Here is a 14,937-nt window from a genome sequence, read left to right as displayed (position 1 = left end):
CACCTCTGTCTGTGGACCATATTTATCTATGCGAGTGTGAGCACAGGAGGATTTGCTCTTATCAGCTCTATCTCTCTGTAATCAGAGTAATTACCCAAGAGAAGAGAACACAGAGGGGAGGACAACAGCTGTGTATGAAAGCATTCACACACAGATTCATCCACCCTCCATCATTCCTCACATCCCTCCCAAGGCCTTTCTGCACGGCTGCTTAATTTCCCTCAAAGTTATTATTCGTGTTTGTACCTAAACATAGTGAGTGTGAGCGAGAGTGTGCATGTTTAAACATACCTCTACATGAGTCCAGCTGGTATAGTTCATCAGTTTTTCCGAAAGAAAGATGCGCTTTGATTTCCATCCAGCACAGGAGGCCTGGACTGCTGGTCCCACTGACTTGAAATGTCCTAGAAGACTCTGATCACAAGAATTCTTGGCAATGGTTTCATTAGCTTTCAAGGGGTCAAGACATCATTTTAAAGGCATTTTTCTTTTTCTTTTTTTTTCTTTTTTTGAGTCGTAATTTAGTTTTCCAACATTTTGAATTCATCAAGCCATTTTGCTGCTGTACTTTTAGGCTTTCTCTGTATCCGTCCTCTTTCATTTATTATTTTAATTTTTTTTTTGCAAAAAGAGTACCAGTCCTTACTTGAGTGTTGGGGATTTGTTGTTTAATAGAGTTGGCGCTGCTTCATCTTTCAGTAACACTCTCTTTGCAAATGTGACAGCTTCACAAAACAACATCTGAGCACTTATAGGTAAGGTCAGGCTGAAATGATTGGGACCTTCATCTCCTTTAGAAGACCATCCAGAGTGTCCAATGCCACCCCACATCTTTTATCATATGTTTTATGCCTTTCATTGTTCATTTGTTTATGCCTTTGGTTACTTTCTACATCAAACGTTTTTAATTAGATTCATTGGACCCCTTAACCAGACATTATTATATTATGAAATGGTGTATACTGTATATCATTACTTTGATTCATATATGTTCATATGTATATTCATATTTGGAAGTAAATCAACAGCTGATCAGTTAAGAACATAATTGTTAATGACTTATAATATAGTTTTAACCTTATGTTGCCTGTTAATGAGCTAAACAGTATGTAAATATTTCTTATATGCTTTTGGCAGTGGTTTCCCAAATATGTGTTTGTATTCTATTATAAAAGAGTTAGCTTATTATGTTGTGTGACTGAATATACATCAACAAAATGAACCAGTTATGGCTTAACTAAACATTCAGTATACCAGTGGGCCAAGTTGTAACTAAAATAATAGCCATACACTTATGCTTTTAATGTCGTGCTGGCTTGCTCTCATTTATGCATGCTTTTGTAAAGGATTTTGTATGCATATGCTTCTGTATGCTTTGTCTAAAATATCTGTATTCAGGCTGGTGTGTGCTCTGAAGAGAAAAGTTTGAACATCTCCATTTGGCATTAGAAGTCATGAAGCAAACCAAGCAAGTTCAGCTAGTTAAGACAGATCACGTTAATCATTTGTGACACACGAAATGAGCCATTGAAGTTAATAAGCAGAGAGAAAGACAAAAGTCTGTGTCTCACAGTAAAGGGTGTAGAGGGTTGTCTTGTTGAAATTCCCCACAGTTTGTCTGGTAAGATGTTGAATTGTGCCCGTCTGCAGAGCAGGGTTGATCTTTGTTGCTCCCACAAATGCTGTCAAAAAGAGTTAGTTTAAGTCAATCTGTTTTGCCGCGCTATTTTCTTAAGAAGGTTTTGGAGACTTGTGGCGAATCTCTAAAGAATTATATTCAGTTATATATTCAGTGCTGTAGTTGACTTTGTGACTTTGCATTAACAGCTAAAAGTATTCCTTTCAAGCAACATTTTAAAGTTTAATTTAATGTTATATTTTTATTATATATATGTATGTATGTATATATAACATATATATATGTTTGTAGAATGATAAATTTTTTAAGGATGCACACCTTTTTATTTTTACATTTCATCTTTTTAAAACACTAATAATTTAATAAGTAATTTAATAAGTCAAATGTAATCTTTAGAAAATATGAAAACATACTGAAGAATGTTGAATAAAATATTGGTCAATATTGAATAAAAAAAATGTATATTGGATTTTTCATATTATGTATTATAATGTTGTGAAATATTCACTTATAGAAATTGAAACTATTGATTTTTTTAATGAAGATTAAAAAAAGTATATACTTTTTGCATCTGCCATTTATCATTTTTTGGCTATATTACATAATTTTTTTTTTTATACTATCTTTATTAGAATTTTAATATCAGTGCATCCATACTAAGTTTATGCTCTAAGCTAAGAACTTCTTGGAAATTTAGTACCTAAAAAAGCATAAAACTGCTAAACCAAAAAATAAATAAATAAATTGCTTGATAGACAAGTCAGAATTGACTAAATAAAACGATCAAAGGACCAAATCATTGAGTGAATGAGGGAGAAAGATCAAATAGAAGCAGAGACCACTTGGGGCTTTACAAAGATAAAGTAAAGATTAGTTATTATGTGTGGACTTTACCACTCACTGAAGCTTAAGAGTTATTTCTCATTTTGCTCTTCAAATCAGTAGAAACATTTCTCTGAGGAAAGGAAAAAAGTACACAGGGTATGATGGACAGCTAGACTACTGTACAAGATGATACACAGGATGTCCTGCTAAAACTAACGAACTCAAAGAGTTCAGATGATCTTAAGCCAGAGGCTTTATATAAGGATTTTCCAGCATGGCGAAGTTGCAACTTTAAGGATGGTTCTGAATTATAACAATGTTTACATTCTTTTACCTGATCCTTTTTTGGAATAGCAAGAGCGGAGGACAGTGGTCTTCCACTAGAAGTTTGGTAGTCAGTGCCTCAATCCAGCTCACAAAGCCTTTTATATGCTAAAGAGATCTAAGCAGAACAGGTCTAGACATTTTAACATTTTTCAAGACCCAAAAAAAGACATTTTCTCTTGTGAAGATAAAATATGTGTACAAAGATTCTTAAAACAGAAAACATTTGTGAACTGCAAACTTTCAAATCAGTGCCTGAATACAAATTGTCTTTCTAAAGCTTGTCTTCATAGTTATTAAATGGTGTGTAGATGTTCAATTTAAAAGATGTTACAGTTCATCGCTGAACAATAATGTTATTTCCCTCAATGTGCCATTTTAAATGGTTGTATTGGAAAACCAGTCGCTTATGCCCCTTTAAGTTTAGTCAAGTCAGATAAAAATGCTATTGTACTTCAAAGTATAAATATGTTACCTGCATTTAAAGAATAAACAATAAATCCTGTGAATTGTTTTGTTTTGTTTTTAAATCAAAAGTTATGCCTAGAAACATCATATGAATGAGTGTGTGCTGTGTTGTATGTTTGTACACTGACATTTTTCGCTTCTGTCTCTTGTCTTTCTCATAAATTGAGAGAGGCTGAATCAGCGCTGATGCTAGAGGCTCCAGTGACCATGTCAGGAGTGAACATGCATCAGGCTTAAAAACCCACATAACGTTGAGCACTTGCTGTTTAAATGTATGGAACGTATATTGAACCACTAACTCATAGCTCTTGTTGATCCAAAATATTTAACATGCATTTGAGTTATTATAGCGATCTCATATGCAACTTTGGTGAAGAAACTATTATATAAATAAATCCAAGCAACCTTCTAAGTTGCGGTTCAAACCCTCCGGACACCAGGTTTGTTAGAACTGAAATAGCAGGAGGCAGAAAAACGGAAAAAAGACTCAAGCTTCCCGGGTGCCCCTCTGGTTTCTCTCTCCTGACATCCTTTTTCTTTCAGTTTCCCATCAAGCTCTCCACACGTGATTGAATAATAACAGCAATGATGTGTTTGGCCTGCAGCGAACACACTGGATATGACAAATTAAATTGCCTCTAGTTGACAGAGTGTGCTTGTTGTGCTGGGGATTTTTCTGTTGTAGGCATGCGCGAATAGCTCTTTCTCTGTTTTATATTGTGGATTTGTTTCTCTGTCCTCTCTATCCTTCTTTTACATTTGTAGGAGCTTTCTTGTCCCACATTGCACTGCCCTTGGTATTGCACCGTTAATCTCTCACTCTGGATTCAAACAGCATTTCTGTCCTTAATCTAATGCTAACATCCTGTTGCGGGGAAACTTAAAGGTCAAGCTGGAATTCTGCAACAAACAGCAGCTTGGCAATCAATCTCATCATTAGAAAAGAAATGAAACAATTATTTTTCATCCTCAGTGCATTTTATTAAAAGATGTAATACGTCATCAAAATCTTGTTTTTACCATGAGAAAATGGGTCCAGATTCAGCCTGGTTTTAGATTAGGTTTAATTGTCACCATTTTAAGGGTTCTTCATCCAAATCATGTAATGCTCCCAAAACATGGAGCTCCTGAAGATCAAAGATAGTTTCACACTTACTTGTTATGTTCCAGAACGGCTAATGAGCTGCATTCATAGGCATCATAAGCACTGTCACGACAAAAAGGCTGCTCCAAATATATCATAGATAGATAGATAGATAGATAGATAGATAGATAGATAGATAGATAGATAGATAGATAGATAGTCAAGTCAAGTCAAGTCAAGTCAAGTCAAGTCACCTTTATTTATATAGCGATATATAGTCAAGTCAAGTCACCTTTATTTATATAGCGCTTTAAACAAAACATTGCGTCAAAGCAACTGAACAACATTCATTAGGAAAACAGTGTGTCAATAATAAAAAATGACAGTTAAAGGCAGTTCATCATTGAATTCAGTGATGTCGTCTCTGTTCAGTTTAATAGTGTCTGTCCATGTACTTGCAATCAAGTCAACGATATCACTGTAGACGAAGTGACCCCAACTAAGCAAGCCACGGCGACGGCGCTCCTTCTTTTCTAGGTGCTGATCCACCATCTGGTCTGGATACGTACTGGATCTGGATAACTGCAGTGACGCCTCTGATCTGAATACAGACTGGATCTGGTGGCTATGGTGACCTCGGAATAAGAGAGAAACAGACTAATATTAGCGTAGACGCCATTCTTCTAATGATGTAGCAAGTACATCGGGTGTTATGGGAAGTGTTCCCATAATAGATAGATAGATAGATCGATGCTTAAGCTCTTTTTTTACAGCCACTTTCTATTTTGCAAAGCTCAAAAATCTTGTTCTGCACATCAGAACTATATACTTTGGTTTTACTTCTTGTGATGGATGATTAAAGGAATTCAGCCTTTGTGTTCCTCATATTTACAATCCTGTGGAACAAGAAGCCATGGCTGGACAATTTCATGCTCCTAGTCACCCTGGTGTGCTAAAAAAATATATACAAATAAATGGGAATATACTTAAGAGATATTTTACTCAGAAGAATTTCTATGGCTGCCAATAACTGTTGCCAGCAGGCATTAGAGAAAAAAACATTTATTTCATCATGATATTGTCTTCCCACTTTTAGTTGTTTTGCTTAAATGATAGGTTAGATTTTTTTTTCTTAATTTTTTCATTTCATTTTTTAAATGAAAGATCAAAAGGATAAACAATGCAGATTTATTTTCACAGCCGCCTTTGCTCATTAGTGTGCCAATATTAGGCAATTAATAGAATGTTGCCAAAATGGTTTGTTCCAAATAAATACTGTTTGATTTTCTATTCATCAAATAATCCTGGCAAATCATTGTAATACGAAAATGTATTTGACACTGAAGACTTGCTACTGAACTGATGGCTACTGTAAATCATCTGAATAAATGACATTTTAAGATGTGTTAAATTAGTAAATCTTAAATTTCACAGTATTGTTATTCTACTGTATTTTTGATGAAAATAATGCAGCCTAGGTGAGCAAAAGAAACATAAGAGCATTAAGAAATCAGTAACACTTTATGTATAATGCTTTATAATTTCAATGCATTATGTCTTGTAATGCACCGTATACTGCATTGTACAATCTCAATAATTGTAACCACAGTTAAAACATAATTCTGTTATAATTATTTACAACATGATATAATATCCTCAATATATATATTTCCCCAAAATCCTCCCGACCCCAGACTTTTAAAGGTAGAGTATACAGACACTTTTAACCAAAATTCTAACAGAACCTAGTTCAAACAGAACCACTTATCTGTGTTCAGTCTCACTTGAGACTTGAGATTTCACCTGCTCATGCAAAGACTAAAGGTCCCTCCTACATCTCTATTCAGTCAAATGGAAAGCAGTGTAAGGGGCTGACATTCTCTCCTCTCATTCATCCTCTTTCTGTCCCCTTCTATCTGTCTCTCATTTGCTCTGCAGGAGAGGATGTTGACATTCCAGCCCGGAGGAGGGTGGGATAACCCCCACCGAGACCATGACTCTTAGTAGAGGGGCACAGGATCAGAAACGACTGCATTAGCCTCATCCTGCTTCCCCTACCAATTAGAATTCCCCAACCCCATGAAACCTCCTTGCAAAAATCTCCCAGAGGGCTGTATAGGGTGGATTCCCAGCTAGAGGTTTGCCAGAAAAAGAAAAAAACAACACTGTGTTTTCTAGACGCTCCAAAACTTATACATTTTACACCAGCCTCTGTTTCAATAGATTAGTTGAGAGTCTGTAATGGTGTTAACTACCACACTGATGGGTGCAGGTGCATTATGTCCTGTTCCACAGCTGTAGATATAAACACCATATTGACTGCATCAAGTACCTTTTACACATTGAAATGTTCTGTTATAATGGAAAATAAAAGCTGCAAATACTGCATAAACCCTATCATTAGTGCTGCCATTTTAGTACGCACCTGATGAATTACTAGTGTAGTCCATTTGCATCTCCGCTAATGTTAGAGTATGTATCGAGAATGTAATACAGTAAGTGTTGTAATATAAGATGTGATGGCAAACTGTTATCTTGAGTGAGTTGAGTTCCTGTGTCTAAATCAATGGTCTTGAAGACAGCTGGAGTCCTATTGAGTATGTAGGGGGCCAATGGTTGTTAATATGACAAATATGACACATTGATGGAAGGCCTGTTTCTCTGTGTGCATTTCACCCTTCCTTCACTAATGGAATTAAAAGACTATTGCGAGATCCCAGCCAGCTGGACGCGGCATACAGAAAACAACTTTGACATTCACGAAGATTTACGCATATACATGCATGCATACACAAATATGCATGGGAACATTAAGGCCTTTTGTCTCTAGGCAGAAGTGTTCTCACCGTTTTCCATTATTGTGCAACTATCTTTAAGCAAGCCTATCTATTTGCTCAGCTCTCTGTGAGAAATGGCCTGTCATATAGATACCTAAAAGGTACCAATGCTGATCAAACTTTTATTATGTCCTTTAAAAAGGGCAAACGAAAATGTCCTTGTTGTTTATCACTGAAAATCGAAAACTGAAACATTCTCTGATTGATTTCTGCTTATGTATTTTACTCCACTTCAAAAGAATAAAAAAACGTACTTACTCCCAATCTTTTGAACGGAAATGTACATTGAGAAAAATTATTTGAGAGGCAAACTTAATTTCACAATAAGATAATCACAATGTTGTTGGATCCCGAGATAATAAAATCTGAAGATTAAATCATCACCCCATCTTGCTCTTTCTTCTCTACATATTCATGAGCAAAGTATTTTAAATGTTTGCTAAGTTCAAAGGCTCTCTTTTTTGTAAGCTTAATGGAGCATGTTCATTAAAGTATATCCATACATCTTTAACCACTGGCTGTCTTTGACTGTCAAAATAGAGTTTAATGTAGTGGAATAAAATCAACACCTTCCACCCACTGCAACTAAGTGAGAGCTTGTTTAAAACTTTACACCAAAGGCATGATCTCTCACACCAACAAACACATACACAAATGTGTGAGGAACCGCTGGTGTTTTTCCAAAAAAAATTTCCACATTCACACATATTTTTGCACTTGAACGGGTGCTCATGGTTTCTCTCTCCCTGAGCATTTATTTAACTAAGTGCAATTCACTGCCTTCACATTATTTTGCACTAGTATTTATCTCAAAGCTTTTTTTAAACAGAAAATTAATTCTTAACCTCTAGTCAACAGTGACACTGGCTAAAAACTGCTCAGAGTAAAGAAGCAACCTTATAAGGAGATTGAATCATAGAAGAGGATGAAACTGTTTTCAAGAAGGCAACCAGCAAAACACTTGACTGTATAATGGCTTTACAGCCAACAATAATTCAACTCTCTCTTCTAAACTTTTTGTTTGGATGTTTTATTAAACCAGTTTAAAAAACGAATAGGCTTTCAAAACCTATTTTAGTACTTTAGATTTTATTTAAAGGGAAAATGCTGCTATTCTAGACTATTTTCTGGCTGAAAGTGTGTTCTTTTTTATGTGTATTTTGAGTAAATCTGCTGTTCAATTATCTCTACAAGCAAGTAATTATCTTGTCCAGTTTAAATGTGAAATTAATTTAAAAACCCTTCACTGTGGTTAGTTGAACTGTTATGAGCAGCTTGTATCTTGGAAGGTTTCAGAGTAGCTTCTTCAGCACAGCGTGATGTGGTGACAACTGAGATCACAGTCTGTCATGGGGAGTCTTTACGTACCTATGATGACGACAGGCTTTGTGGGAAACACACAGATGAGCAGCGAGAGCAAGCTACGAAGCAGGTGGTCCGGGGTCAGGTATGCTGGATAGGAAGACCTTCCATAGCTAATGAGGATCTTGGGGACAAGGAAGAAAAGCAAGGACATACATTAGTAATGAGAAAGCAAAGCTGTTAGTCAATCAAACCTTCCGAAAACACTTGGAAGAAAGCTGTTAAATTATATAAGTATTTTAAAATGAAAACATGGAAAGGCATATTATTCAAAGAATAATACATTACTTAGTCAGTCCTCTGCAGTGAATGGGTGCCGGCAGAATGAGAGTACAAACAGCTGATAAAAAAACAACAATCCAAAATTAACTCCAGTCCATCAATGAACATCTTGGGAAGTTAAAAGCTGTGTGTCAAAAGTGTTTGTGAAACAAATGCATCATTAAGCTGTTTTGAATTAAATTACACTTCTGGCCAAATTCCCAAATCTGTATCTATAATAATGCTTTCTCCAGTGAAAAAGTCTGTATGTGGCCAAAATACATATTTATTTACAACAGTTTAAACAGTGTATGCATAAACAGTGCTTGATCTGTGCATTTAGACTAGACAACTTGAGTAGAGAAAGCAATATTATGGATAGAGGACAAGTTTTATTTTAAATACATATTAAAGATGGATTTCTTTACTGCATCACAAAACATCATGTGAATTACATGCAGATTACTGTGATGCTTTTATTGGCTGTTTGATGTCTCATTCTGATGGCACCCATTCACTGCAGAGGATCCATCCATGCGATGTAATTCTACATTTCTCCAAATCTGTTCTGATAAAGAAATGAATTCAACGGCATCTTAGATGGTCTGAGAATGAGTACATTTTCAGCAAATTAGCATTTTTTGGGCTGAACTATTTCTTTAAGTGTATCCAACCAGAGTGAGTGTTTCACTGCAGGGAAGGAGGAAATATATTGTACACTCTTGTCTCTTTCATCACCCAAGAAATTATAAAAAAATGTGTTCTCGTTATCTCATGCAAACATACACAGCCAGAAACTTCAAGCATGATAAGAGAATATGAGTCTGTACAGTTTTCTCAATGACATCTTGGAATACTCTGGGTATGGATCCTTGCTCCACATGGATGCTTTTACATTTCCTTTGACATAATCGCTAGTGCAATAGACTTAGATTTAGTTATCAGTTTATTGGTGTGCATGTAAATTTACTCAGTCTTTCCTTTTACTTCTTTATCATCGGGATTCATGAGTCTGTATCATTCCTTAACACCAGTTACACTGAGTTTGCATTAACCAGCCTTCTCTGTTTATCAAATAGAATTATCTGCAAAGAAATCAATCAGCTGCCTCTATAGGGGCTTTTCAGTCAATGTCGGTCATGTCCAGATTTTCATGGTCACCATGCTATCGCTCTGACTACTACTGAGTGTGTCATGTGGTGGAGTATATACACACACACACACACTCTCAGATCTGTCTGACATTTACTCCTACAATAAACAAATAAATAAACAAATACAAATTAGAAAGAGGAAAAAATCAGTACATGTTCACAGGGGACCAGCAAAAGAAGAGAAATAACAACTGGAGTGAGTGAACAAAAAGACAGCATCATGGTTGGATGTCTAGATGAATGATTTCAGCAGGTGTTCCCTCTAAGTGCTGCACAGACAAAAATGTTACAGTAACTCCACAAAAGTCTCCATTTATCTCTCTCTCTCTATGTTTCTCTTTTACTTTCTTTCCTCCCTTTGTTTATTTAACTGCAAAAGCCAAATCCATACTTTCTTATTTTTAATTTCCTTCCAGCTGATTGTAACTGCTTAATTAGACACCAATTCAAACACGTCTCTTTGTGTATAATTAAGATTCAGTGCCAATCCACGTGTTTACTTAAAACGTGGGTCTCATTCACTGGTGTTGGTGCATTGTAACTTAAGCACACATATAATTCATAAACTCTGTGCACAACCGTTTAAATATTAAAATGAATTTAGTTTATTTTTAAATTTATGATAAAATACATTTAACCAAAGCTGAAATGTGTGCACATCAACCTGCTGTGAATGCCGTCTGAGAATGTTAGTGTGCATGTAAATAGTCAAATTGTGCAGAAATTATAACTAAACAAGACACTTTATTGCTGTGCTGAAAGATATCTTGCTTTCTGATGAGATTAAAGAAAACAGAAAAAGTAAAAAATCTTGAAGATTAAGTTCTTCATCTGTGCACACACAAAGATAATGTGCTATTATATCTGCATGAAAGATTAAGAGACGGCACAGACTCAACTTGTCACAAAAATGGAACAAAATGAATTAAATCCCAGAATGGCATCAAAAAAGATTTAACACAGGTATTTACCAATTTACTGAGACATGTACCAGCAGTCTTTTTTTTTTAATAGATAAAATATTCAAGATGAAGCACTAACATATCATGCTAAAACACTGTGTTTAAAGAAACAGTTTTATAAACTTTGTGTTTTAACTGTGATGATTTCCATGAGGCTGGAAAACAAAGAGAGAAAGAGAAACATAAAATTAAACAAGCAATCATAGCAACCAAATATTATCTCTAAAAACGAGTCATAAATATGTATGTTTATCTTAAAAGTTCTTGTCTCGTAGGGCTTGATTGACGTCTGCAGTCTTCATTGTGATGTTCACATTTACATTTACGTTTGTAAAAGATCTAATATTGAATTATGTTTATTTGGCTTTCTATATTTGCCTGCATTTAAAAGATAGCTCTAAAACTCATGAGAAACCCCAGATCCTCCTTGACATGTTATGTTAATCAATAGACTAAGCAGGGCTGATTTGTTTAGATTTTCCTTTGGCGAGCCGGTTTTGGTGGATGATGGGATGCAATAAACACTTTCAAAGGCTCCTTCACATGAAGGACTGGATCGATTGCATCCAAACCTGAGCTAAAACATGAGTGTTGAAGTGCAACAGAGAAGCTCTTAGTGAAATTAATCAATGAGACTTCAAATAAGAATTTCAGGATGGAAAATTAGGATGCTGAAGCTGCTCCCGTTGCCTAGGTCATTTTTGGGGAGCTTGCTTTTGGATTTTGTTAGTGTTTGGCAGATAGTGGCAATGCGTGTTTGTGATCCCCAAAACGTTAAGCAGGAGAGGGACAGGGTGACCCCTTCGTCAGCACCTTTTACCCCATTAGCTACGGCCCTGCATACACCTTTGATTTAGTGCATCTTGCCAGAAAACTATAATAATGAAGGTCTCAGTGACACACAGACAGACAGACAGACAGACAGATCGATTGATTGAGTGCTTGTAATTGCATTATAATAGCATTATTTGTTCATTTTTTGTTTTTGTTTTTCTAGAGCACTCACTGAATAAGCCCACAATTTAACATATATCAAACTGCAGTGCAAGGATCAGACTTAGAGGTGTAAAATTATCCAGTTAATAATGTAAACATTAATGCATAATGTGGTAAACTCAGTTTAAACTCAGTGGTAAAAAAAAGTTTGGAAGGACTGTTGTAAGGTGAATGAAATAAATAGAAACTAAAAGGAGAATGGCAGCTATTTGGGGACAAAATGAAAAGTGAAGTGATTGCATTCATGTGGAGAAGGCCTAAATGTCTCGAATTTGGCTGCGATGTTTTCACATTAATAACCGGACACACAGTATGAATTCATAATGAGATTAGTAGCAAAGGGAGAATACGAGATTAAGAGAAGTGTGTCTGGGCAGAAAGGAAATATCTTGTAGACCAACTCAGCCTTATATGCATTGAAAAGATACATAAAATGAAATGGAAAAGACTGCGAAATAGAGAGTGCACATGTGCTTATATGTGTCTGCATGTGTCATTCCGTCCCAAAAAGCACAACCCATCCCATCAACCTACCCCTTCATAGGTCAAGAATGAAGAGATTGTGCAGAGAGATCTTCCCTCAACCTGGATTTCTATTACCTAAAACGGAATGCAATTTCCTTTGAATAAAGTAGAAATAAGAGCAAGATGAGAGCTGAACGAACCTGAATTACAGCCCACCCAAAACTCACAAAAGCCGACTGAAATAACTGACCATTGTGGTGAAGCATTTCTATGATTTTTCAAAGGTTTCCGCACAGTAAATCACAGTCATTCAAAAAACACTATAAAAATAAAATCTATCAACAAGTATCTTTCATATGAAAAAATAAAGCTACTAAAGTTATTCTATGTCGTAACATTAATGCTAAAAATAATAATAGAATGTTCTTGTTCTACTCTAACAAGGTTTATTAAAAGTAAACTATTAGACCTTTTATTTAAAGCAACTCTCTCGCCCTGAAGAAGACATAAGTAGATTATTGAAATAATAAGTATAAATATTGACTTTTGAATGAAAAATAGTTATGGATGGTAAAACAGTGTCAATATTGAGTTTTGAATCAAATAGTTATGATAAAACAGTAAACAGCAGGAATACAGTAGAAAACAGTACAAATATATATATATTTTTTTTTAATCATCAAGCTTCCTTGTCTTCATATAGAACACTTTGAACAAACTATTTTCAGTATTTAACTTTACTGAAGTTATGTACATTTAAGAGCAATATTTTTCAAATGTAAAGTAGAAACTGGAAGATGTAACTTTCATTTGTTTCAATCCTTCAGCTCGGCATGGTCCAATAATATCAGGCCAGAGACGATCAAAGTGTCTGATATAAACTGCATCCTGCTGATTGGTGGGGACACAAGGGGCACAATGATATTTCTTTCTCTCAGACTCCCCCTTAATTAACTCTGCACACAGCAGAAGAACCTGCTGAAATCAAGAAGTACCCCTCACCTGAGAGGAAATTCACTGATGAGAAACCTTTCGCAATGAATAGGCTGTTGTGTTCTTTATCTCAGTAATGACTCTGACAGAGTCATGCAGATCAAAATGAACATACTTAAAATGGCAGTAAATGCTTTACTTAGACGAATAAAGCCTGTACACCACACATTTCATTTAGTAACAACTGTAGTCTACACGATCCTAATTTATTCAAAGTAATTCAGCCCAGCCTATCCTTCCTATTCAATGTTTTTTTTTTTTTCTCAGAAACTCTTCAGGGAAAAAGTGCACAAACTAGCAGAGCAGGAAATTACTGTTTAGGAAATTGCTGAAGCCAGAATAAAGAAACAACAATATAGTAATTATATATTATGTAATTAATATATGTTTTAGAATGTTCATTCATACTTTCAAGCTTATTGTCCGCAACTTTACATAAACAGAACAGTGTGTCTGTATTTTTAAGTAACTGGCACTGTGCTAAACAGGGAATATTAAGATATTTACAGCAGGTTAAACCCTGGATATCAAAATAGTTCATTGTATTAAGACTTCAAATACTAAAATACATCAAAAACCAAATTCAAGGCCATCTGGCTTTCTTCCTAGACTAACTGAAGGCAGCACCAGAAGAGGACGATGCCAGTCATTAACAGTTCTGAAATGTCTTCCATGCTGTTTTCACCTTTAAGCAGAGGATTACTGCACTAGAATGGCGAAAAAAGAAAAAAAATCCTGCCTGCTGTACCTTTGGAGTTCAAGGCCTTCATCTTCTCCTCCTACCTGCTGTGACTGCCTTTACGTTTGTTTATGACTACATTTTGCATTTGTACATTTTTACATCTTAGCACTACGGAAAACCTTGTTAGCCTTGATTCACCCTGTAACTCTTTTGTGGTCTCATCATCAGTTCCTGCATTAATAGATTAGCTGTGTTTATCCTTAGAGATTTTCTGTGGCACATATGCAGTATAATGAATGCCAATCACAAGGCTGACCAGAGGTCACCACTAGCTGACTCAGAAAGGAAAGCCCTTCAGGCTCCTTCCCTCCTCGATGTATTCACAGTCCAAATAATATCAATATGTATCTTTATCTGCAGGACTGCAGGAGTTGGGTCTCTGTGGTGTAAAGCAGTGTTGCCACCAAAGTCAATGCTAGTAGGCTCATGCTTTGCTTCAGTAATAGTACACATCAGTTGATTTTACGGCTAAAATAAACTCTTTAAGCAACTATAAGCTTACAGGAAAGAGCTATGTATGAGATTATATTGTTCTATGTGAAGGAAGGAAGCAGGAAATTGGAAGAAAACAAGAGACAGAGAGGCTAAAGTTAAAAAGAAAAACAATCAAATCAGCATTAATTAAATCATCATGCCAAATCAGCATTAATTCACAAAGTGGATCTGGTTATGTTTATTTATTGCGGTCAGTGCGCCCATATAGCTGTGTTATCTGCAAACTCATTCACAATAAATCCCACCAGCAAGCCTTATTGACATTCAACGTGGGTAAATGCCATACTTAATGATATACATTGGCCATGTGCACACTTGTTCCCTCTCTTG

The sequence above is a fragment of the Carassius gibelio genome, chromosome B5, assembly GCF_023724105.1.
Source record: "Carassius gibelio isolate Cgi1373 ecotype wild population from Czech Republic chromosome B5, carGib1.2-hapl.c, whole genome shotgun sequence".
NCBI classification, from domain to species: Eukaryota; Metazoa; Chordata; class Actinopteri; order Cypriniformes; family Cyprinidae; genus Carassius; species Carassius gibelio.
This window is presented reverse-complemented; position numbering follows the sequence as displayed.